Genomic DNA, 26,553 nt, shown 5'->3' with positions numbered 1-26,553 from the left:
TCCTACAGTCTTAGAAGAGCAGGGGTGATTGGTCTAGGTACAGGTATCTGGTTGTAGCAGGGGAGAACAAGGCTGGGAGCTGACAACCATCCCCCAAGTATCTGTGAGGAAAGCGGATTTTTTGTTCCCTAGAGTGCAAAAGTGGGTGGATTTTGCATCTTGACCATGGGCACCCAATACTTTTGGTTGTAAGAACTGCAAGGCACTACTTATCCTTGGACCCCTTTGTGGGTGTCTAGGTGATGTGGGTGGAGCCACCAGTCTTCAGCCCCCTTATGTGGGTAGGTGAGGACCCTGTTTAATAGACAACGTGGTGTCAGACATCTGTAACCCACCTCTTCACCACACAGCTGAAACAGTTGATATCAGATCTCAAGCACATACACAGTTGCAGTCTGTGAACAAGGGCTTAAGCTCCTGAAATTGGCCCACACAAGTCCATGCAGGAGTAAAATGTATTCAAAGTCCATGGACTGTTTGTGCCTGGACAGGAGCCACTTCTGTGCTCCTCAGCTTAGGGGAGCTGGCTGTTGTCTTTTCCCCCAGTTGTTAATTTATTCCTTCTCTAAGGTTGGGAGAATGGCTCAGGGAATGCAGCAGAACGTATCTCAAGCCCAGGTAAATCAGCAGCCACTGAAGCCGGCTTGCGGGCTGGGGGTGTGGTAAAATAGTTGCAAGTGCTTCGCTTTTGCTGAGAGCACTGTTCTTCTCTGATTCCGGAGGTGTGATTAGACTGTGCGGCTTGATGTCCCTCCCTGAGGGAACTGCCTCCCGAATGCTACTGCCAGCCCTACCGTGCTCACACCAGGGGATCGTGCCTGAGGGACGCCAGTTCCCTCCGGGTTAGGTCCCGCAACTCCTTGCTGCTTCTGAACTCCCTCCCTCCCCCTGGTGCTTAGTCCAATTTCCTAACTTTGCCTATATGTAATCATTTCACTTGTTTTTTCAGGTCTTTGTTGTTAGAGGGATCACTGGAAGCATCTGACTACTCTGCCATCTTGGCCCCACCTCCCAGCCATTATTTCTCCAAATATTCTGTCTGCCCTGTCTTAGTTACCTAGTGCTGCCATAACAGAAAATATAAGTGAATGGCTTTAAGAAACAGAGATTTATGCTCTCACAGCCTAGGAGGCTAAAAGTCCAAGTTCAGGGCTCTGGCTCTAGAGAAAAGCTTTCTCTCTCTATTGGTTCTGGGGGAAGGTCCTTGTCATCAATCTTTCCCTTGTCTAGAAACTTCTCAGCACAAAGACCCTGGTCCAAAGGACACACTCTGCTCCTATCTCTTCTCACTTGGTGGTAATGAGGTCCCTCTCCTTTCTACGCGATTCTCAAAAAAGATTAACTCAACATACAACCTAATCCTGTAGATTGAGTCCTGCCTTATTAACCTAACTGCCTTTCATTCTGCCTCATTAATATCGTAGAGGTTAGGATTTACAACATACAGGATAATCACATCAGATCACAAAATGGAGGACAACCACACAACACTGGGAATTATGGCCTAAGCAAGTTGACACATATTTTGGGGGGATAGAATTTAATCCATGACATGCCCCTTTTTTTCTGTCTCCTCTCCTTCTGGAACTCCCATTATGTTTATGATGACACATTTGACGGTGTTCCACAGGTTTCATAAGGTCTACTCATTTTTCTTCATTCTTTTTCCTTTCTGTTTCATAGACTAAAAAACCAAATCCAAACCCATTGCCACCAAGTCGATCCCGACTCATAGTGACCCTATAGGACAGAGTAGAGCTGCCCCATAGGATTTCCAAGGCTCTAGTCATTACACGAGCAGATTGCTACATCTTTCTCCTGCAGAACAACTGATGGGTTCAAACCATCGACCTCCTGGTTATCAGTCAAGCACTTAACCACTGTGCCACCAGGGCTCCCTGTTTCATAGACTAGATAATCTCAATTAATCTATCTTTAAGTTCACTAATTCTTTCTTCTGCCTGCTCAAATCTGTTGTTGAGTCCCTGTAGGGAGTTTTTTAATGTCAGTTCTTCTACTTATCAACTCCAGAATTTCTATTTAATTCACTTTTATAATTTCTATCTCTTCATTAATGTTCTCTATTTGTGGAGATATTTTTCTCATACTTTTCTTTAGCTCTTTGGGTATATTTAAAATAAAAAAATAGTTGGTTTAAAATCTCTTTCTAATAAGCTCAACCTCTCAGTTTTCCAAGGACAGTTTCTATTCACTGCTTTTTTCCCCTGTGTTTGGGTCATACTTCCTTGTATCTTTGCATGTCTCATTTTTTTTTTTTTAAACTGAGCATTTTAAACAATGTAATATGTCAACTCTGAAAATCAGGTTCTTTCTCCTCCCAAGGTGTGATCCTTAAGGTTGTGTGTCAACTTGGCTGAACCGTGATTCTCAGTGGTTTGGCAGTCTTATGATGATGTGATCACTTCCATGATGAGATTTGATATAATGTGATCACCTTCATGATGGAATCTGCTGTGAGTAGCCAGTCAGTTGAAAGGGAGTTCCCTTGGGGGTGCGGCCTGCATCAACTATAAATGGATTCTCTGGCAAGGCTCAGGGGCTTTTGCTTGCTCTGGATCTTGCAGCTGGCTCCTGTTCATCTTACCTCTGGTTCTTGGGACTTGAGTTGGCAGCTTACCTGTGGTCTTGCCTGCTAATCTTGGGATTCATTGATTTTTGCAGCCCGTGAGCAAAAGTTCTGCTCTCTGACCTGCTGATCCTGGGTTTGCCAGCCCCTGTGGCTGCATGAACCAGGAAGAGCCTCCAGCTTGACCTATGGATTTGGGGTGTTCCAGCCTCTACAACCATGTGAGCCATTTCCTTGATATAAATCTCTTTATATAGATATTTATATGCTTTACTAGTTTTGCTTCTCTAGAGAACCCAGCCTAAGACACCAGGGTTTGCTGTTTTTACTGTTTGTTGTTCATTTACTTTTTTTTTTTTTTATGACTTTTCAAATTAATTATATGAAGTTTGGATTCTTTCTTGTCTGTGGCCACTAAAGTCTCTGCTTGATTGGTTTTTAAGCCTACCATAGTGCTTATGAGGGGTGGGGGATGGGAATAGGGTGGGTTAAAATTCCTCAAACCTGATAGTGTTACTGAGATTCAACTATTTTTCCTGAATTAATGCTACCCTGATTGCTTCAAGTGTTTGGCTAATTTCCAAAGTTCTAAAAATGTTGGTTCTGACATTTTTCCCCACTTTGTTCTCATTGTTTTTATGGAGGAGAGAATTTTCAATGGTATTTACTGTAACGTTTTTGCTGATATCACACCCACTGATCTACTTTGATCCAGGCAAAACAGCCTTCTACTTTGGCTCTTTTGCTACTAATATTATTTAGTAAACAAACTGGAAATCCAAGTTGTAAGATATATATTTATGTATTATATAGTGATAAAGATTCCACTTTCCCTGATAGGAAATTCCTATTGGTTCTAACTTAAAAAAAAAAAAAGTTAGAGCAGAGACTTAACAGATCTTGCTCTTTTAGATGGAATTCTGGGAAAGCTGGCAAAGCTCTGCAATAATTATGAGTTACTGAGCATTTTATTCTGGGATTCAGAAACCAAAATTGTTATTAGTGTTTTCTCCCAAGCATACATTCTGACGATGTTGTTTACTCTTTTAAAAATTAATTTGTATTTTTAACAGCTTCAATGGAAGTATAATATACATAATAATAAAATTCACCCAGAAACTGTTTATATGTAATATTTTTTTGCTTTTTCTTTTTATTATTGTGGTAAATATATGTATATGTAAAACCCAAACCAAACCCATTGCCACTGAGTCAGTTCTGACTTATAGTGACCCTATAGGACAGAGGGAAACCCTGGTGGCATAGTGGTTAAGTGTTTTGATTGCTAAGCAAGAGGTCGGTAGTTCAAATCTGCCAGGTGCTCCTTGGAAACTCTATGGGGCAGTTCTACTCTGTCCTAAAGGGTTGCTATGAGTCGGAATCAACTCAATGGCAGTAAGTTTTTATAGGACAGATTAGACTTGCCTCATAGGGCTTCTAAGGAGTGGCTGGTAGATTTGAACTGCCTACCTTTTGTTAGCAGCTAAGCTCTTAACCATTGCACCAGCAGGGCTCCAAATATATACATATATACCAAAAAAAAACACCCAAATCCAGTGCCGTCGAGTCGATTCCAACTTATACCGACCCTATAGGACAGAGTAGAACTGCCCCATAAAGTTTCCAAGGAGCACCTGGTGGATTCAAACTGCCGACCCTTTGGTTAGCAGCCGTAGCAATTAACCAGTACGCCACCAGGATTTCCATATATATACACACATACATACACATATATACATACATATATATCTATATTTTTTATATACGTAGTTTAGTTGCTAACCAAAAGGTCGGCTGTTTGAATCCACCAGCTGCTCCTTGGAAACCCTATGAAGCAGTTCTACTCTGTCCTATAAAGTCACTATGAGTTGGAATTGACTCGATGGCAATGCGTTTGGTTTTATTTTATTTTTTTGAATATATATATGTGTGTGTGTGTATGGTAAAACCTGCAAAGCCAAAATCTCTTTAAGGCAGAAACCTATGAGAGAAGGAAAACTCAAATATTTTCCACTAATAGAGAGTGATAGAAAAGTAGTAAGGCTGTACCCGGTCAAAGGTGGAAAACTTACAAAACCTGGAAAAACAAGGCAGTCCCGTTGAATTGCAGCTCTCACAGGTTTCACTGGATACATATACATATATATAACCCAAACCCATTGCCATCAAGTTGATTCCAGCTCATAGCAGCCCTATAGGACAGAGTGGAACTGCCCCATAGAGTTTCCAAGGAGCGCCTGGTGAATTCGAACTGCTGACCTGTTTTTGGTTAGCAGCCGTAGTGCTTAACCACTATGCCACCAGGGTTCCATATACATAAAAAATTTGCCATTTTAGTCATTTTAAGTGTACAATTCAGTAACATTAATTACATTCCCAATGCTGTGCAACCATTGGCACCATCTATTTCTAAAACTTTTTCATTTCCTCAAACAGAAACTGTACCCATTAAGCAATAACTCCCCCTTGTCCTCTTGCCTCAGCCCCTGGTAACCTGTAGTCTATTTCCTGTCTCTATGAATTTGCCTATTCTAGATATTTCATCGCTGGAAAAATTTTGCTGAAGGTAATTTGAGAACAGCTACAGCCATACATCTGCAGGGAACTTCCAGAAGTTGAAGCTGGATGCAGAAGAAAACATGGAACAGCTATACCTGATAGCTGATATCAGATGGATCTTGACCAAAAGCAAAGAACTCTAGAAAGACGTTTACCTGTGTTTTATCGACTACACAAAGGCACTCAACCGTGTGGATTGTATCAAATTATGGATAATATTACAAAGAATGGGAATTCCAGAACACTTAATTGTGTTCATGCAGAACATGTACACAGATCAAAAGGCAGTTATTCGAACTCAACAAGGGGACACCATGTGGTTTAAAGTCAAGAAAGGTGTGCGTCAGGATTGTATCTTTTCACCTTACTGGTTCAATCTATATGCTGAGCAAATAATCTGAGAAGCTGAACTGTATGAAGAAGATAAAGGAATCAGGATTGGGGAAGTCTCATTAGCAATCTGAGATAATTAGGTGACACCACCTTGATTTCTGAAAATGAAGGTCACTCAAAGCACTTACAGATGAAGGTAAAAGACTTCACTATGAATTACACTCAAATATGAAGGAAATAAAAATTCTCACAACTTGTATCATAATAAATGGTGAAGAAATTGAAGTTGTCAATAGCACCTAACAACAACAGATATTTCATATGAGTGGGATCATGCAATATTTATTCTTTCGTGTCTGATTTCTGTCACTTAGCATATTGTCACATATATTAGAATTTCATTCCTTTTTATGGCTGAATAATATTCCATTGTATGGATATACCACATTTTGTTTATCCATTCATCTGTTGATGGATACTCGGGTTGTTTCCCCCTTTTGACTATGGTAAATAATGCTGTAATGAACACTGGTGTACAGATATATACTTAACATATTTGAATTAACTTATCTAGAGCAGACAGTTCAAATACAACTTGTGGTACCAATTTTACAGGTAACAGGAAGTACTCTAAAAGCTCTTGTAAAACAATCACTAGTTTGATGAATAGCTTGGTGACTTGGGAACTCTGGAATATCTGTTGTAGTCTGTCCTTGATTCATTCTCTAAGCATAACTGCATGCTACCATTAAGTTATTGTATGCTTCACTGCCTGGAGAGCCCTAGCACTTCAGGGCCTCTTATTGCAGCACTGCCTAAGGATGATTTCTAAGAACAAAACCAGCTGGAATGTCTATTAGCGACTTAAAACCTCTTGTAACCTCTGTCCATAAAGAGATGAAGATTTGCCCAACAAGGGCTTTGAGGCTCTGAGGCCCATCTGTATGAACCCTGAAGAGACAAACTGAATTGGAAATTGGATTTTCAGGGCCAAAATGACTTTCAAGTCAAGATGGCACAGATTTATAGATGGCAACTGTAAAAAGCTCAACTAAATAAAACTGGCTATGTCTCAAATAAAAACATATCTTTAAAACAAGGTCTTTAAGAAGTACTTAGAGGGCTGAAATAGATGTGTTATCTAATTCTGCTCCACCGTACAGGCACTGTAATTATATCTTCCTGTAATATGACATGCCATGAACAGTCTCATTCTATCCAATGCATTTAATGGTAATGGTAAAAACTGAACCCAAAATAAGTGCCCTTAAAAATCCTGTCACAATTGTTTGATGACTGAATCTACAAATGACTATCTCTAAAAGAGCATCAGTGTCATGTTCAGAGGAGAAATTGGTCCCCACAATGAACACATGTTACATGTCCTTAATATATTTTCAAAAAGACAAGGCTAGACATGAACCAGAGACCTACATTATCCTGAGACCAGAAGAACTAGTTGGTGCCCGGCCACAATTGATGACTGCCCTGACAGGGAGCGCAATAGAGAACCCCTGAGGGAGCAGGAGATCAGTGGGATGCAGACCCCAAATTCTCATAAAAAGACCAGACTTAATGGTCTGACTGTGACTAGAGGAATCCCGGCGATCATGGTCCCCAAACCTTCTGTTGGCACAGGACAGGAACCATCCCCGAAGACAACTCATCAGACATGAAAGGGACTGGACAGTGGGTAGGAGAGAGATGCTGAAGAAGAGTGAGCTAATTATATCAGGTGGACACTTGAGACTGTGTTGGCATCTCCTGTCTGGAGGGGGGATGGGAGGATAGAGAGAGTTGAAAGCTGGCAAAATTGTCATGAAAGGAGAGACTGGAAGGGCTGACTCATTAGAGGTAGAGCAAGTGGGAGTAAGGAGTAAGATGTATATAAACTTATATGTGACAGACTGACTTAATTTGTAAACGTTCACTTGAAGCTCAATAAAAGTTAATATTAAAAAAAAAAAAGACAAGGCTAGGTCTTCCAGTTGTGACTTTAGTCCAGGTTTTGGTCCTCTTGAACGCACAGCCTCGAGATAGTATGGATACCATGACTAGCCCATGGATCTTCTTGTGGCCAGAAGGAGCCCTTGTCCTCTAGGATTCCATGAAGCACTCTGGCCAAATGCCAAAGTATATGGGAGATTTGAAATATAGGTGTACAAACTGATGTGCACGGTGCTGGAACTCATAAACACATATGCGCCCATACCCCTAACCCAGACCTCTCTCCATTCTAAGATCTGTCCCTCCTTAACTCTCCGGTAATCTATGATGTCCAGAGCAGGAACATATGGTGGCTAACCCTGGTGGGATTTAGAGATGAGGTCAGTCACTTTGCTACTCTTTGGGACCCATCACTATAATCTCCATTTGGACCACCAAGGTCAGCTTCTGGGAAACAGAAGGTTTGTTCACTGCTAGGCTTGGGATCTGTCATTTGGCAGACTGTTCTGTGGAGGGAGGCTGTACACCTGGGAGCGTGTTTCTGAAGGAAGTGGAACTCGGACGTGAGGGTTTCTAGAAGAAACCCCATGTTTGGAGCTAAAGTCAGCAAAGGGAGACTTAAAGATTGCCCTAAAGAGCTGGCTGAATGGCTAAGGAAGAGGCTGTATTCTTAAGAGAGCTGCTGCTAGAGGCTGAAGTGCCTCCTGAAGAGGCTCCTTTGGAGGAATGGAAGCTCTGCCCTTTGATCACTGTCTTCACTAGCTGGAGGAGGGACTGCTGAGACTGGGGGAGGGAGTTTTGGGGTCTGGGAGTTTGTTGCCAAATGGAGATGGGTGGGGGTGGGGTAGAGGAGTGAAGCTGTTGTCTTGTTGATTGCCTGCATAAAAGACTGACTTGGGGGCTTGGGCTGGAGCCCATGAGATATCAGTGGCAAACTGTTGTGCTGCAATTTATATTATGGCTCTTCTGGAAAGCTTTTGCTGAGGAGAGCCTGGCAGCAGAGTTCTTTGTAGCCAGAACTTTTGGGATTTTTCTCCTGAGAAGACTGCCCCACTGCCAGTGCCCATTCAGCCAGAAAATTGAGGGGGTGATTCAAAGAGCTGGAGGGTAGTGGTGCAGAAGGGTTGGGCTTTGGAAAGTTCCCTTTTTTTTCTTTTGTACTTAAAAGACCTGTGATCTTTTTTTTTCTTCCTGCAGACACTTTTAAGGGCATTATTACTGTTAGCTGCCATCAAGTTGGCCCTGACTCATGACAACTCTATGCACAACGAAGCTAAACGCTGCCCAGTCCTGCACCATCCCCATGATCGATTGCAGATTGGACCATTATGATCCATAGGGTTTTCATTAGCTGATTTTTATAAGTAGATTGACAAGCCTGAAAGCTCCAGTGAAACCTGTTCAGCATCATAGGAAAACACAAGCGTCAACTAACAGATGGGCGATGGCTGTGCATGAGCGAGAATTCTACCACTGAAACAGTAATGCCCCCTTCAAGGATGTAGAGAGCACAAATTCAGAGCTGCCACTCACTCTGATATTCAACATAGTCAGTTCCTTGGACACAGCTGTTAACAAAGGGCTAAAATAATATTAAAGTCTTTATCCAATTAGTTTTCCAGATTGATAGAAGCAGGAATAGCAAGACTACCAGATGCCTTACATGAGAGCACCCTATTGGAAGTCTCAATGTTCAGATCTTCTCCCTGATGTTTGGGTGGTAAAGCTATGGGGCTGCCAATTTGGCCTGATGGGATGAAAGCCTTTTTACCAGGCTTAGTATATGATTCTTTCACCTTGACTTTAGAAGGAGCCATTACTTTCTTCTCGTTCAGTATTGATGTCAGGGACCCATGGCATGGTCTGCTTTCCTTAAACAGAGACCTGGGCTGCATCCGGCCTTTGGGTCAGAGCGTTTTGACTTCAGTATCTAGAAAAGCTTTCATGTAGTCCTCCCCAGACTGGGTCTTGTTTCTTTCCAGATCATAGTCCTCTAGTTTCATCTTTACCACCTGACAGAGCAGTTCTCTGATTTCATCGTCCCTTTGATATTTTTTCAGAGTCTTCTTCCTGATCCGAGCAAATCTGTTCTCTCTGTTTCTTGTCTTTCTCCTCTTCCAGCATCTTCACAATCTTTATGCCTCTGTGTGTATGTGTGTGCCTGGCATTCATCCTTGTACTTGGCCATCTGCCCTGACAATGGCTTTAAGTTTCTCATAGAGGCTCCTTCAGACATTCTCCCAAGCTCAAAGCAATGAAGTTTCTGAGCAAGTGTGATCAATCTGTCTTTGTAGCAAGACAGGAATGATGTGAGATAGCCATGTACCTCAGAATGGATGTGGCTGTGCAGCTTCCAATTTTGCACCTCTTTGTGTACTTGTTGTTAGTTGCGCTTGAGTCAGCTCTGACTCGTGGTGACCCCATGTACAACAAAACAAATGTTGCCCTGCCCTGCACAATCTTCATGATCGTTGTCATGTTTGAGTCTATTGCTGCAGCCATTGAGTAGTGCCTTCCAACCTAGGGTTTTCATTGGCTAATTTTTGGAAGTAGGTCACCAGGCCTTTCTTTCTCATCTGTCTTAGTCTGGAAGCTGCTCTGAACTGGTGGCATAACTTCCAGCATCATAGCAACATGCAAGCCATCGCAGTATGACAAACTGACAGACAGGTGGTGGCTAACTAGGATCCCATTAATAATTTTCTGGGTAAAGAATTGTTTGCTCTCTCCCTTAGCAGCTTAATGTGCTCTCTAGGGGCACTGGCAGGCCTTTGGGGGAATGGGGGAAGAGGGCTGACTGAATTCCTGGTCTAATCCCACCCAAGGGAATCTCTTTCATCGTTTATATCATGGAAGGGTATTCCGTCTGGGGGACTTACTGAGCAGCTGCTTCAAGTCCAAAACAGTTAAGGAGACCATGGCAGTGGCTGCCTGAAGCAAATTGTTGTCAGGAGCAGAGACAAAGAAGCAAAGAGTCAGAGGGGGTCTTGAATTCCCACAGGCTCTGAGCTTCCACTGATGAGATGCTTACAGGCTTGTGCTCCACGTCCCTTTTTTCCTGGGCCTCTTTCTCGTTCAGAAATTTCTTTAACAGCTCTTTATCACTTTAAAGACCAAGAGCATTTCTTTTCCTTACCAGCATAGAGAGCTGTGAAGTCAGCTCTGGAAAACCTAGCCTTTGTTGATTTTTCCTCCTTGTCGAAAGTGTCATCTATTTTTCTTCTTTATCTTCTCATTAAAAAAAACCTTCTTTCAACTTATGCTGCTTTGGTGATTTTTCTTCTTTTCTTTATTGAAGTCCTCGTCATATTCTGATGTTTGTCTTAACTGCAGGGTTCTCAAGTGAATGTAAAATCCTCCTTATTTTGTGGTCAGAGAACCAGGAACAAGCTCATCATGTACTTCAAGCCCAAGTCAGTCAATGAGGAAACAGATTCATCATGTCCATCCACCAACCCAGTAAAGCCCTGTGTTTGATCTTTCTTTTTTTTTTTTTTTTCGTGCTTTAGGTGAAAGTTTACAGCTCAAGTTAATTTCTCATCCAAAAACTTATATGCATATTGTTATGTGACCCTAGTTGCAATCCCTATAATGTGACAGCACGTTCCCCCTCTCCACCCCAGGTTTCCCGTGCCCATTCAACCAGCTCCTATCCCTTTCTGCCTTTTCATACTACCTCTGGACAGGAGCTGCCCATTTAGTCTCATGTATCTACTTGAGCTAAGAAGCACACTCTTTGCGAGTATTGTTTTATGTTTTAGAGTCCAGTCTAATCTTTGTCTGAAGAATTGGTTTCAGGAATGGTTTCAGTTCTGGGGTTAACAGAGAGCCTGAGGGCCATGTCTTCTGGAGTTCCTCTAGTCTCATTTAGATCATTAAGTCTGGTGTTTTTATGTGAATTTGAGTTCTGCTCCACACTTCTCCTGCTCCCTCAAGGACTCTGTGTTGTGTTCACTGTCAGGGCAGTCATTGGTGGTAGCCGGGCACCATCTGGTTCTTCTGTGTCAGGCTGATGGAATCTCTGGTTTATGTAGCTCTTTTGCCTCTTGGGCTAATATTGTCCGTGTGTCTTTGGTATTTTTCATTCTCCTTTGCTCCAGGTGGGTTGGGACCAATTGATGCATCTTAGATTTTTTTTTTTAGGTGATCTCTCATAAGCTTTTAAGGCCCCATATACCACTCACCAAAGTAGGATGCAGAACATTTTCTTAATAAGCTTTGTTATGCCAATTGACCTAGATGTCTCCCAAAACAATGATCCCCAGACACTGGCCCCTGCTACTCTGTCCCTCAAAATGTTTGGTTGTGCTCAGGAAACTTCTTAGCTTTTGGTTTAGTCCAGGTGTGCTAACTTCCCCTGTATTGTGTGTTGTCTTTCTCTTCACCTAAGATAATTCTTGTCTAACTAGTGAATTCCCCTCTTCTTCCCTCAAAGAGTGTTTACTTCCGTGTTTAAACCTTTTCTTGAGTCCTTATATAGCGGTTTCATACAATATTTGACCTTTAATGACTGACTAATTTCACTCAGCACAGTGCCCTCCAGATTTTCCATGATGTCAGATGTTTCAAGGATTCATCATTGTGTGAATATACCATAATTTGTTTATCCATTCGTCTGTTGATGGGTACCGAGGTTGTTTCCATCTGTTTGCTATTGTGAACAGTGTTGCAATGAACATGGGTATGCATATATCTATTCATGTGACCGCTCTTTTTTTTTTTTTTTTTTATATTCCAAGGAGTGGGATTGCTGGATCCTATGGTATGCCTATTTCTAGCTTTTTAAAGAAGCACCAAATTGATTTCCAAAGTGGCTGTACCATTTTACATTCTCACCAGCAGTGTATAAGTGTTCCAGTCTCTCCACAACCTCTCCAACATTTTATTCTTTTGTGTGTTTTGGATTAATGTTAGCCTAGAGTGAGATGGTATCTCATTGTAGTTTTGATTTGCATTTCTCTACTGGCTAATGGGAAACCCTGGTGGCGTAGTGGTTAAGTGCTGCAACTGCTAGCCAAGGGTTCGGCAGTTCGAATCCGCCAGGTGCTCCTTGGAAACTCTATGGGGCAGTTCTACTCTGTCATGTAGGGCTGCTATGAGTCGGAATCGACTCAACGGCAGTGGGTTTGGTTTTTTTTTTTGGTTTACTGGCTAATGATCATGAGCTTTTCCTCATGTGCCTGTTAGCCGCCTGAATATCTTCTTTGGTGAAATGCCTGTTCATATCCTTTGCCTATTGGGTTATTAGTCTTTTTGTTGTTGAAGTTTTACAGTATCTTGTAGATTTTAGAGATTAAAACCTGATGGGATATGTTGTAGCCAAAATTTTTTCCCAGTCTGTAGGTTGTCTTTTTACTCTTTCGGTGAAGTCTTTTTTTTTTTTTTTTTTGGCTTCAACAAAGAGAAATTTATTTTCTCACAGTCCAGTAGGTTAAAAGTCCAAATTCAGGGCATCAGCTCCAGGGGAAAGCTTTTTCTCTGTCAGCTCTGGAGAAAAGTCCTTGTCCTCAATCTTCTCATGGTCGAGGGGCTTCTCAGGTGCAGGGACTCCAGGTCCAAAGGATTCACTCTGCTCCCGGTGCCGCTTTCTTGGTGGTATGAGGTCCCCAACTCTCTGCTTGCTTCCCTTTCCTTTTTTTTTATTTTATTTATTTATTTTTTTAATTTTTATTAAGCTTCAAGTGAACATTTACCATTCCAATCAGTCTGTCACATGTAGGTTTACATACATCTTACTCCCTTCTCCCACTTGCTCTCCCCCTATTGAGTCAGCCCTTTCAGTCTCTCGTTTCGTGCCAATTTTACCATCTTTGGTGAAGTCTTTTGATGAGCATGTGTTTGATTTTTAGGAGCACCCAGGTATCTAGCTTCTCTTCTGGAGATTGTGCATTGTTAGTTATGTTTTATATTCTGTGTATGCCACGTATTAGGGCTCCTGGCATTGTCCCTATTTTTCTTCCATAATGTTTATCGTTTTAGATTTTATATTTAAGTCTTTGACCCATTTTAAGTCAGTTTTCATACTTAGTGTGAGGTATGGGTCCTGTTTCATTTTTTTGCAGATGGATATCCAGTTATGCCAGCACCATTTGTTAAAAAGACTGTCTTTTCCCCATTTAATGGACTTTGGGCCATTATCAAATATCAGCTGCTCATAGGTTGATGAATTTATGTCTGGATTCTCAATTCTGTTTCATTGATGTATGTATCTGCTGTTGTGTCAGTACCAGGCTATTCTGACTACTGTGGAGGTAAAATAGGTTCCAAAATCAGGTAGTGTGAGGCCCCCACTTTGTTCTTCTTTTTCAGTAATGTTTTACTTATCCAGGGCCTATTCCCCTTTCCAAATGAAGTTGGTGATTTGTTTCTCCATCTCGTTAAAAAATGTCATTGGAATTCGGATTGGGATTGCATTGTATCTGTAGATCACTTTGGGTAGAATTGACATTCACAGTATTGAGTCTTCCTATCCATGAGCAAGGTATGTTCTTTCACTTATGTAGGTCTCTTTAAGTTTCTTGCAGTAGTGCCTTGTAGTTTTCTTTGTATACGTCTTTTAAGTCTCTGGTTAGATTTATTCCTAAGTATTTTATCTCCTTGGGGGCTATTGTAAATGGTATTGATTTGGTGATTTCCTCTTCGAAGTTCTCTTTGTTGGTGGTGTTGTTGTTAGGTGCCGTTGAGTTGGTTCCGACTCATAGCGACCCTATGCACAACAGAACGAAACACTGCCCGGTCCTGCGCCATCCTGACAATCGTTGTTATGCTTGAGCTCATTGTTGCAGCCACTGTATCAAACCACCTCGTTGAGGGTCTTCCTCTTTTCCGCTTACCCTGTACTCTGCCAAGCATGATGCCCTTCTCCAGGGACTGATCCCTCCTGACAACATGTCCAAATTATGTAAGACGCAGTCTTGCCATCCTCATTTCCAAAGAGCACTCTGGCCGCACTTCTTCCAAGACAGGTTTGTTCGTTCTTTTGGCAGTCCATGGTATATTCAATATTCTTCGCCAACAACACAATTCAACGGTGTCAATTCTTCTTTGATCTTCCTTATTCACTGTCCAGCTTTCACATGCAAGGATGTGATTGAAAATACCATGGTTTGGCTCAGGCACACCTTAGTCTTCAAGGTGACATCTTTGCTCTTCAACACTTTGAAGAGGTCCTTTGCAGCAGATTTACCCAATGCAGTGCATCCTTTGATTTCTTTACTGCTGCTTCCATGTCTGTTGATTGAGAATCCAAGTAAAACAAAATCCATGACAACTTCAATCTTTTCTCTGTTTATCATGATGTTGCTCATCGGTCCAGTTGTGAGGATTTTTGTTTTCTTTATATTGAGGTGCAATCCATACTGAAGGCTGTCGTCTTTGATCTTCATTAGTAAGTGCTTCAAGTCCTTCTCACTTTCAACAAGCAAGGTTGTGTCATCTGCATAACACAGGTTGTTAATGAGTCTTCCTCCAATCCTGATGCCCGGTTCTTCTTCATACAGCCCAGTTTCTGGTATTATTTGCTCAACCTATACAGATCGAATAGGTATGGTGAAAGAATACAACCCTGACGCGCACCTTTCCTGACTTTAAGCCAATCAATATTCCCTTGTTCTGTCCGAACAACTGCCTCTTGATCTATGTAAAGCTTCCTCATGAGCGCAATCAAGTGTTCTGGAATTCCCATCCTTTACAATGGTATCCATAATTTGTTATGATCCACACAGTTGAATGCCTTTGCATAGTCAATAACATACAGGTAAACACCCTTCTGATATTCTCTGCTTTCAGCCAGGATTCGTTTGACATCAGCACTGATATCCCTGGTTCCACATCCTCTTCTGAAACCAGCCTGAATTTCTGGCAGTTCCTTGTCAATATGCTGCTGCAGTCGTTTTTGAATGATCTTCAGCAAAATTTTGCTTGCATGTGATTAAGGATATTGTTCTATAATTTTCACATTCGGTTGGATCACCTTTCTTGGAAATAGGCATAAATATGGATCTCTTCCAGTCAGTTGGCCAGGAAGCTGTCTTCCATATTTCTTGGCATAGACGAGTGAGCACCTCCAGCACTGCATCCTTGTGTTGAAACATCTCAATTGATATTCCGTCAATTCCTGGAGCCTTGTTTTTCACCAATGCCTTCAGAGCAACTTGGACTTCTTCCTTCAGTACCATCGGTTCCTGATCATATGCCACCTCTTGAAATGGTTGAATATCGACTAATTCTTTTTGGTATAATGACTCTGTGTATTCCTTCCATCTTCTTTTGATGCTTCCTGTGTCACTGAACATTTTCCCCATGGAATCCTTCACTATCGCAACTTGAGGCTTGAATTTTTTCTTCAGTTCTTTCAGCTTGAGAAACGCCGAGCATGTTCTTTCCTTTTGGTTTTCCATCTCCAGCTCTTTGCACATGTTATTATAATACTTTGCTTTGTCTTCTCGAGCCACCTTTTGAAATCTTCTGTTCAGTTCTTTTACTTCATCATTTCTTCCTTTTGCTTTAGCTGCTCTACATTTGAAAGCAAGGTTCAGAGTCTCCTGTGACATCCATCTTGGTCTTTTCTTTCTTTCCTGTCTTTTCAATGACCTCTTGCTTTCTTCAGGGATGATGTCCTTGATGTCATTCCACAACTCATCTGGTCTTCGGTCACTAATGTTCAATGCATCAAATCTATTCTTGAGATGGTCTCTAAATTCAGGTGGGATATACTCAAGGTCATATTTTGGGTCTCGTGGACTTGCTCTGATTTTCTTCAGTTTCAGTTTGAACTTGCATATGAGCAATTCATGGTCTGTTCCACAGTCGGCCCCTGGCCTTGTTCTGATTGATGATATCAAGCTTTTCCATCGTCTGTTTCCACAGATGTAGTCAATTTGATTTCTGTGTGTTCCATCTGGTGAGGTCCATGTGTATAGTTGCTGTTTATGTTGGTGAAAGAAGGTATTTGCAATGAAGAAGTTGTTGGTCTTGCAAAATTCTAACGTTCGGTCTCTGGCATTGTTTCTATCACCAAGGCCATATTTTCCAACTACTGATTCTTCTTCTTTGTTTCCAACTTTCACATTCCAATCCCCAGTAATTATCAATGCATCTTGATTGCATGTTCGATCAATTTCAGACTGCAGCAGCTGATAAAAATCTTCTATTTCTTCATCTTTGGCCTTAGTGGTTGGTGTGAAAATTTGAATAATTGTCGTATTAACTGGTCTTCCTTGCAGGCATTAGGGTATTATCCTATTGCTGACAATGTCCTACTTCAGGATAGATCTTGAAAAGTTCTTTTTGACGACGAATGCAACACCATTCCTCTTCAAGTTGCCATTCCCAGTATAGTAGACTACATGCTTGTCCGATTCAAAATGGCCAATACCAGTCCATTTCAGCTCACTAATGCCTAGAATATCAATATTTATGCGTTCCATTTCATTTTTGACAATTTCTAATTTTCCTAGATTTATACTTCGTACATTCCAAGTTCTGATTATTAATGGATATTTGCAGCTGTTTCTTCTCATTTTAAGTCATGCCACATCAGCAAATGAATGTCCCATGTCATGAAGGTCGACTCTACTTTGAGGAGGCAGCTCTTCCCCAGTCATCTTTCGAGTGCCTTCCTACCTGGGGGGCTCATCTTCCTGCACTATATCAGACAATGTTCCGTTGCTATTCATGAAGTTTTCACTGGCTAATGCCTTTTCAGAAGTAGACTGCCGGTTCCTTCTTCCTAGTCTGTCTTTGTCTAGAAGCTCATCTGAAACCTGTCCTCCATGGGTGACCCTGCTAGTTTCTGAACACCGGTGGCATAGCTTCCAGCATCACAGCAACACGCCAGCCCCCACAGTATGAAAAACTGGCAAACGCGTGGGGGAAGGTTCTGGTAGGTTGTGTTTTCATTCTCATTTGATTCTGTGAATGTCTTTATTTCATCCTTGATTTCTTCTATAACCCAGTAGCTTTTGAGCAAGGTATTGTTCAGTTTCCATGTGTTTGATTTTTTTCCTTGCCTTTTCTGTTATTGGTTTCTACTTTTATGGCTTTATGGTCAGAAAAGATGCTTTGTAATATTTCAGTGTTTTGGACTCTCTTTAGGCTTGCTTTGTGGACTAATATGTGGTCTCTTCTGGAGAGTGTTCCATGTGCATTGGAAAAGAAAGTATACATGGCTGCTGTTGGGTGGAGTGGTCTGTATATTGTCTATGAGATCAAGGTGGTTGATTGTGGCACTTAGATCTTCTGTGTCTTCATCGAGCTTCTTTCTGGATGTTCTGTCCTTCACCAAAAGTGGTGTGTTGAAGTCACCTACTACTATTATGGAGCTGTCTATTCCAGTTTTCAAAGGTGTTAGAGTTTGTTCTATGTATTTTGGAGCCTTGTCATTGAGTGTGTAAATATTTATTATGGTTATGTTCTCCTTGTGTATTGATCCTTTAATCATTATATAGTGTCCTTCCTTATTCTTTGTGGTGGATTTTGCTTTAAAGTCTATTTTGTCAGAGATTAATATTGCCACTCCTGGTTTTTTTTTTTTTTTTATCGTTGTTTGCTTGATATATTTTTTTCCATCCTTTGAGTTTTAGTTTCTTTGTGTCTTTGAGTCTAAGGTGTGTCACTTGTAGGCAGCATATAGATGGATCGTGTTTTTGTATCCATTCTACCACACTCTTTCTCTTGATTAGTGCATTTAGTATATTTACATTCAGTGTAATTATTGATAGGTATGAATTTAGTGCTGTCATTTTGATGCATTTTTTTGTGTGTGTGTGTCTTGTTGACAGTTTCTTTGTTCCACTTAATTTCTGTGCCAAGTTGTTTTTCTTTATGTATTTTCTTTTCAACTTTTTCATTTTTGTTTATTTTGTATTTGCTGAATCTTTATGTTTTTATTCTTTTTTATTTTGATGTGTAGGATTGTTGGTTTCCTTTGTGGTTACCTTAATATTTACCTCTATTTTTCTAAGGTTAAACCAATCTTTTATTTCTTGATATCACCGTGACTTCCCTTCCATAGGAAAGTTCTATTACTACACTATTTAGTCCTTCTCTTTTGTTTTAATGTTGTCATCTTTTATATATTGACATCTCTGTTTCCTTATTTTCAGTGTTTTAGGTTTGATTAATTTTTGTGACTTCCTTTATCTAGGTAGATATTTGGTTGTTCTGTCCTGTGTTCCAGTCTTGGGTTGTCATCTAATGTTCTTGACTTTCTAACTGGAGGACTCCTTTTAGTATTTCTTGTAGTTTTGGTTTGATTTTTACAAATTTTCTTAACTTCTGTTTATCTGGAAATGCCCTAATTTTGCCATCATATTTGAGAGACAGTTTTGCTGGATATATAATTATTGGCTGGCAGTTTTTTTCCTTCAAGTCTTTATATAATATATGTCATCCAATTGCCTTCTTTCCTACATGGTTTCTGTTGAGTAGCAGGAGCTGTCTTATTGACTGTCCTTTGTAGATGACTTTTCATTTATCCCAGCTGCTCTTTAAATTCTCTCTTTATCTTTAGTTTTGGCAATTTGATTATATCATGTCTTGGTGACCTTCTTTTGGGATCTACCCTGTGTGGAGTTCAATGAGCTTCTTTGATAGATATTGTCTCGTCTTTCATGATATCAGGGAAGTTTTCTGCCAACAAATCTTCAACAATTCTCTCTGTATTTTCTGTTATGCCCCCCATTCTCAAACTCCAATTGCATGTAGATTATTCCTCTTGATAGAGTCCTACAGGATTCTTAGGGTTTCTTCATTTTTTAAAATTCTTTTATCTGATTTTTTGTCAAATAAATTCATGTCAAGTGTTTATCTTCAGTCTAATTCTGACTTCTATTGCCTCAATTCTGTTCCTATGACTTTCTATTGAATTGCCTAATTCTGAAATTTTATTGTTAATCTTTTGGATTTCTATTTGCTGTCTCTCTCTGGATTCTAGCAGCCTGTTAAATTTGTCATTATGCTCTTGTATAACCTTCTTAATTTCTTCTGTTGCATTGTCTGTGTGTTCCTTTGCTTGGTCTGAGTTTTGCCTAATCTCCTTCCTGATTTCTTGAAGAGGTCTGTGTATTAATCTTTTGAATTCTACCTCTGGTAACTCCAAGAACTTCTCTTCCTCTGAGAGGTTTCTTGGTTCTTTGTTTTGGTCACTTGCTGAAACCATCATGGCCTGCCTCTTTACGTGATTCAATACTGACTTGTCTCTGAGCCATCAATAAGTTATTATATTTATTTATTGCATATTTGCTTATTGTGTCATAGCTTCTTGTTTTGTTTTGTTTTGATATGCTCAAATAGGTTGGTCATGTGAGCTACTTTATTGGCTTCTTTGAAGCTCTCACATTCTTTCACCAGGTGGTTAGAGCTGTTACTATGTGTGTGAGCCCAGGAGTCTGTTTACTTTTCTTGTGTGGATTCAGCTCAGGTGTCCAGATTGTTGGTCACTGAGTGTGTGGTGCAGGCTTTCACCTACAGTCCTAGAAGGGCAGAGCTACTGGTGTCTGGCTGCCATAGGGGGTTATGTGATGAGCAAAGTAGGAGGCTGATGGCTTCCCCTGAATACATGTTTGGAACCTGTGTCCCTCTTCCCTAGAGCACATAGGTGGGTTGGTTTTGCAGTGGACTTTGGACACCCAATGCTGTTGGCTATAAGGCCTGGGAGGCACCACTTATTCTCAGACCCCTGTTGTGGGTGGCTAGGTGGAGTGGGTGTAGCCACCAGTCCTCAGGCCCCTGATATGGGTAGATGAGGACTCTGCTTAATGGGCAGGGCGATGTCAAATGTCATGAATCTGCCACTCCCCCTTAGCTGTTGCAATTGAAAATAGGCTTTGGGTATATACCCTGTTGTACTGTGCTCATGAGGGCCTATGATGTTGAAATAGGCCCATGCAGGTCTAGGCAGGGGTGAAAGGCATCCAAAGACTGTGGACCCCTTACACATGTGCCTACGCAAAGGAGCTATGCCTGCCCTGATTTCCCAGCTTAAGGGAGCTGAAAGATTTTTTTTTTCCTGTTTATTAATTTGTTTCTTCTCCAAAGTCAGTAGAATGGCTGGGGATGAGCAATGGATCCTGTTTCTGGCCCGGGGGCACAGCAATCACTGAAGCTGGCCTGGGAGTGGATCAAAATGGTGAGGGGGCTGGTAAATGGGAGAGAAGTACTTTCCAGAGGGGGAAGAATTTTTTTTGATCCTGCGCTGTAGGTTAGACAGTTGCACTTAACTTGCACAGATTCAGTGTAGCTTCTCCCTGGTTCCAGAGGCTTGAGCCCACTCTCTGCTGCTCAGTTTCTCCTGGTGTGGAAAACACATCATGGCCACTTCTGCTTGCCTCAGCCCATGTGTGCCAAATGACCCGGCCTGCAGGGTGCTGGCCAGGTCAGGTCTGACAAATCCTCGCTGCTTCTGAACTGTCTCTGCCTCCCTCTGCTGCTCAGTTTGACTCTTCAACTTTGTCTTTGATGTTCAGGGCTCCTAGATTATCATATATAATCAATTCACTTGTTTCTTTGGGTCTTTCTTGTAAGAGGGATCACAGGAAGCATCTGACTACTCTGCCATCTTTGCCCCGCCCCCTGTGTTTGGTATTTTCTATAATTCTTTCCACTCTTGTTTCCAGGTGGAAGACCTTCCCCTTTTTCCTGTTCATTCTTTACCAACTGTAGGTAGAACTCGGGGCAGCCCTTGATATCTGGGTCAAAGAGGGTGAGTATAATCTGAACAGTTGCTGAGAGGTGTCCTGATAAGTCCTGATGGTGTTCTGTCTCTTCAAACTCTTCTGGCTGGGATTTATTAAAAGATGTGGCATTTGGAAGGCCCATGAGAGAGGTGGGCTGGTTCCTGTGGGTTTCCAGGATGACTGCAAACGAGTCTTGGAAGTTGTAATAGCATAGCTTCTTTGTCACAAGTGTCAGTCCAGGCTATAGCACCATGGACTGCAAATGCCCACTCACTGGTATGATGAACTGTAGCTGCAGTTAGCAAATGGGCCCTCAGGCAAGTCTACCAACGGGTAACCTGTGCAGCCTTACAGTCTATGTTCACAGATCAGAAATCTCCTGTGAGAAGCAAGCAAGAAAGGAAAAATCCCAACTCAGGGCCTATGAAGCATCACAAGAGACAAATGGGGGAGATTTGTAGTTAAGGCCCTGGGAGAGCTTGGATATCTGACTTTTGGAAATAAGTCATTAAAAAGAGCATTCATAGCAGACAGTGGGAGAACAGATCTTCTGCAAGGTGATGTTTGGTGGACAAAATGGCATCTAGATCACCTGGAAGAGTAGTCATCAAACCCAGTGCCTTAAACTGAGAGAGGAGGGGACTGGGCTTCCTAAGGCCTGAAGTTAAGCAGAGACCCCAGAGGTAAAGGTATTGGACTGATGGCCTTAAAGGAGAGGGGAGTAGGAGTAGCACACTTGTGGTCAAAAGCCAAAAGGAGAGAGGAACGAGTCCTACATTCTCATCTCAGTTTCCCAGTGCTTCTGTAAGAGAAATACCACAAGTGGGTGACTTTGAAAAAAAGAAATTTATTTTCTCACAGTTCTGGAGGCTAAAAGTCCAAATCAGGGTCTCAGCCATGTTGATTCCTTCCTTGTTGGTAGTCCCAGGTTTTCCTTGGAGTTCCTTGGTTTGTAGATGATCCTCACATGGCATCTGACTTCATCCCGTGTTTTCACATCTGTTTAATCTGCTTTTTATAACTCAGAAGTGTTTAGAGTTAGAACTCACCCTACTCGGGTACAATCTAATTGTATAACAATGAAAATCCTATTTCCAAGTAGGATTATATCCACAGATATGTTGTTGTCAGTTGCCATCAAGTTACCTCTGACCGATGGCAACCTTATGTATACCAGAACATCTTCAGGATCATTGGTATACCTTACTCCATTGTTTTAGCTCTCATGGACTTGTTACAATTTTCTTTGGTTTCAGCTTGAACTTGCATGTAAGCAATTGATGGTCCTTCAGTGTTGCAACTCAAGGCTTGAATTTTTTCTTCAGTTCTTTCCACTTGAGAAGTGCTGAATGTGTTCTTCTATGGGGAAAACGTTAAACCACACAGGAAGCATCAAAAGAAGATGGAAGGAATACACAGAGTCACTATACCAAAAAGAATTGGTCAACGTTCAACCATTTCAAGAGGTAGCATATGATCAGGAATGGATGGTACTAAAGGAAGAAGCCTAAGCTGTACTGAAGGCATTGGCAAAAAGCAAGGCTCCAGGAATTGATGGAATACCAACTGAGATGTTTCAACAAATAGATGCAGTGCTGGAAGTGCTCAATCGCCTATGCCAAGAAATTTGGAAGACAGCTACCTGGCCAACCGACTAGAAGAGATCCATATTTATGCCTATTCCCAAGAAAGTTGATTCAACCAAATTTGGAAATTATTGAACAATATCATTATTATCACATGCAAGCAAAATTTTGCTGAACATTATTCAAAAGTGTCTGCAGCAGTATATCAATAGGGAACTGCCAGAAATTCAGGCTGGATTCAGAAGAGGTTGTGGAACAAGGGATATCAATGCTGACGTCAGATGGATCATGGCTGAAAGCAGAGAATACCAGAAAGATGTTTAAATTACCTGTGTTTTATTGACTATGCAAAGGCATTCGACTGTGTGGATCAGAACAAAATATGTATAACATTTTGAAGGATGGGAATTCCAGAACACTTAATTGTGTTCATGAGGAACCTGTACATAGACCAAGAGGCAGTTATTTGGACAGAACAGAGGATACTGCTTGGTTTAAAGTCAGGAAAGGTGTGCTTCAGGGCTGTATTCTTTCACCATACTTATTCAGTCTATATGCTGAGCAAATAATTCGAGAAGCTGGACTATTTGAAGAAGAACGGGGCATCAGGTTTGGAGGAAAACTCATTAACAACCTGTGTTATGCAGATGACACAACCTTGCTTCCTGAAAGTGAAGAGAACTTGAAGTACTTAATGATGAAGATCAAAGACAGTAGCCTTCAGTATGGATTGCACCTCAACAAAAAGAAAACAAAGATCCTTACAACAGGACCAATAAGCAACATCATGTTAAACGGAGAAAATATTGAGGTTGTCAAGAATTTCATTTTATTTGGATCCACAATCAACACCCATGAAAGCAGCAGTCAAGAAATCAAAAGACGCATTGCTTTGGGCAAATTTGGTGCAAAAGACTTTTTAAAAGTGTTGAAAAACAAAGATGTCACCTTGAGGACAAAAGGTGCGCCTGACCCAAGCCATGGTGTTTTCAATCACCTCATATGCATATGAAAGCTGGACAATGAATAATGAAGACTGAAGAAGAATTGATGCCTTTGAATTATGGTGTTGGTGAAGAATATTGAATATACCATGGACTGCCAAATGAACGAACAAGTGTGTCTTGGAAGAAGTGCATCCAGAATGCTCCTTAGAAGCAAGGATGGTGAGACTATGACTCACATACTTTGGTGGACATATTACCAGGAGGGATCAGTCCCTGGGGAAGGGCCCTATGCTTGGTAAACAGAGGGCCAGTGAAAAAGAGGAAGGCCCTCTTATGGATAACATTGCAAAGAATGGAAATTCCAGAACACTTGATTGTGCTCATGAGGAACCTGTACATTGGTCGAGAGGCAGTTATTTGGATAGAACAAGGGAATACTGCTTGTTTTAAAGTCAGGAAAGGTGTGCTTCAGGGTAGTATCCTTTCACCATACTTATTCAATCTGTATGCTGGGCAAATAATCCGAGAAGCTGGACTATATGAAGAAGAATGGGACATCCAGACTGGAGGAAAACTCATTAACAGCCTGTGTTATGCAGACAACACAACCTTTCTTGCTTTAAGTGAAGAGGACTTGAAACACTGATGAAGATCAAAGACCACAGCCTTCAGTATGCATTATATACCTCAACATAAAGAGAACAAAAATCCTCACAACTGGACCAATAGTCATCATTGTGATAAATGGAGAAAATGTTGAAGTTTCTAGGATTTCATTTTACTTGGATCCACAATCAACACCCATGGAAGCAGCAGTCAAGAAATCAAAAGAAGCATTGCATTGGGCACATCTACTGCACCTCTTTAAAGTGTTGAAAACCAAAGATGTCACCTTGAAGACTAAGGTGTGTCTGACCCAAGCCATGGTATTTTCAGTTGCATCATATGCACATGAAAGCTGGACAACGAATCAGGAAGACCAAAGAAGAATTGACCCCTTTGAATTGTGGTGTTGGCGAAGAATATTGAATATACCATGGACTGACAAAAGAACAAACAAATCTGTCTTGGAAGAAGTACAACAAAAATGATCCTTAGAAGCAAGGATGGCTAGCCTACATCTTACATACTTTGGACATGTTGTCAGGAGGGATCAGTCTCTGGAGAAGGGCATCATGCTTGGTAAAGTAGAGGGTCAGCAGAAGAGAGGAAGACCCTCAAAGAGATGGACTGACACAGTGGCTGACACAGTGCATGGTGCAGGTCTGGGCAGTGTTTCATACTGTGGTACAGACTCGAAGGCACCTAACAACAACAACAGTCCATTGTTGCAGCTGTTGTGCCAATCCATCTCATTGAGGGTTTCCCTTGTTTTAGCTGACCCGCCCCTTTGCCAAGCATGATATCCTTTTCCAGTGATTAGTCTCACCATCCTCATAGAAGACCTATTTCTTCTAAGATTGATTTGTTTTTTCTGGAAGCCCAAGGTATATTCAATATTTTTCACCAACACCACAGTTTGAATGCATCAATTGTTCTTCTATCTTCCTTTCTCTACACCCAACTTTTGCATAATATGAGATAATTGAAAACACCATGCATGGCCTGTGTCAGACGCACTTTAGTCATCAAAGTGACATTTTTGCTTTTTAGAACTTTAAATAGGCCTTTTCCAGCAGATTTGCCCAATGTAACTGTCATTTGATATCTTGACTACTGCTTCTATGGGCTTTGGTTGTTTAGCCACATGGAATGAAAGTGGGATCATACAGTGTTTGTCCTTTCATGTCTGCCTTATTTTACTCAGCATAATGTTTTCAAGGTTCATCCATATTGTAGCATGTATCAGAACGTCACCTCGCTTTATGAATGAGTAATATTTCATTGTGGGTCTATATCATATTTTGTTTATCTGCTCTTATATTGATAGAAGTTGTAATTGTATGACTTCTTTGTCACAAGGGCCAACCCAGGCTATGTTAAGACTTCGGTTCTTTCCACATTTTGTCTATTGCGAATAAAGCTGCAATGAACGTTGGTGTACAAGTATCTATTTGAGCCCCTGCTTTCAATTCTTTTGTGTATACACCTAGGAGTGGCATGCTGGGTCATATGGTAATTCTATGTTTAATTTTTTTTTTTTTTTGAGGAAGTGCCAAACTGTTTTCCACATCAGCTGCACCATTTTACATTCCCACCAGTGATGGAAGAGGGTTTCAATTTCTCCACATCCTCTCTAACCCTTGTTATTTTCCATTTTTCTGATAATAGCCATCCTAGTGCGGGTGAAGTGGTATCTCATTCCCGTTTTGATTTGCATTTCCCTAATGACTAATGACTTTAAGCATTTTTTTGTTTTTTTCTTTTTTATTGTACTTTAGATGAAGGTTTACAGAGTGAACTAGCTTCTTATTAAGCTTTTAATGCACATATTGTTGTGTGACATTGGTTGCCAACCCCATGATATGTCAACACTCTCCCCTTTTGAACCTTAGGTTCCCCATTACCAGCTTTCCTGTTCCCTTCTGGCTTCTTGTCTTTGTCCCTGGGCTGGTGTGCCCATTTAGTCTTGTTTTGTTTTATGGGCCTGTCTAATCTTTGACTGAACGGTGAACCTCAGGAGTGACTTCATTACTGAGCTGAAAGGGTGTCCGGAGGCCATACTGTTGGGGGTTTCCCAGTCTCTGTAATACCAGTAAGTCTGATATTTTTTTTTTTGAGTTAGAATTTTGTTCTATATTTTTCTCCAGCTCTGTCCAGGACCCTCTATTGTGGTCCCTGTCTGAACAGTTGGTGGTGGTAGCTGTGCTGGACTCAGTCTGGTGGAGGCTGTGGTAGTTGTGGTCCATTGGACTAATCTTCCTTTGTCACTTTGGTTTTCTTCATTCTCCCTTGCTCCAGATGGGGTGACACCAGTG

General features: G+C 41.2%; 2 pseudogenes; both read right to left on the bottom strand.

The window, feature by feature from the left end:
• Positions 1-8,056: 8,056 nt before the first annotated feature.
• LOC135227237 (ubinuclein-1-like) lies at positions 8,057-8,798 on the bottom strand (annotated as a pseudogene).
• A 95-nt stretch (positions 8,799-8,893) lies between these two features.
• The window catches only part of LOC100660899 (ubinuclein-1-like), a 64,889-nt pseudogene continuing 47,229 nt past the window's right edge, over positions 8,894-26,553 (bottom strand).

The sequence above is a fragment of the Loxodonta africana genome, chromosome X (genome assembly GCF_030014295.1).
Source record: "Loxodonta africana isolate mLoxAfr1 chromosome X, mLoxAfr1.hap2, whole genome shotgun sequence".
Lineage (NCBI taxonomy): Eukaryota > Metazoa > Chordata > Mammalia > Proboscidea > Elephantidae > Loxodonta > Loxodonta africana.
Note: the sequence above shows the minus strand (reverse complement) of the source record. Positions and strands in the feature narration are given on the sequence as shown.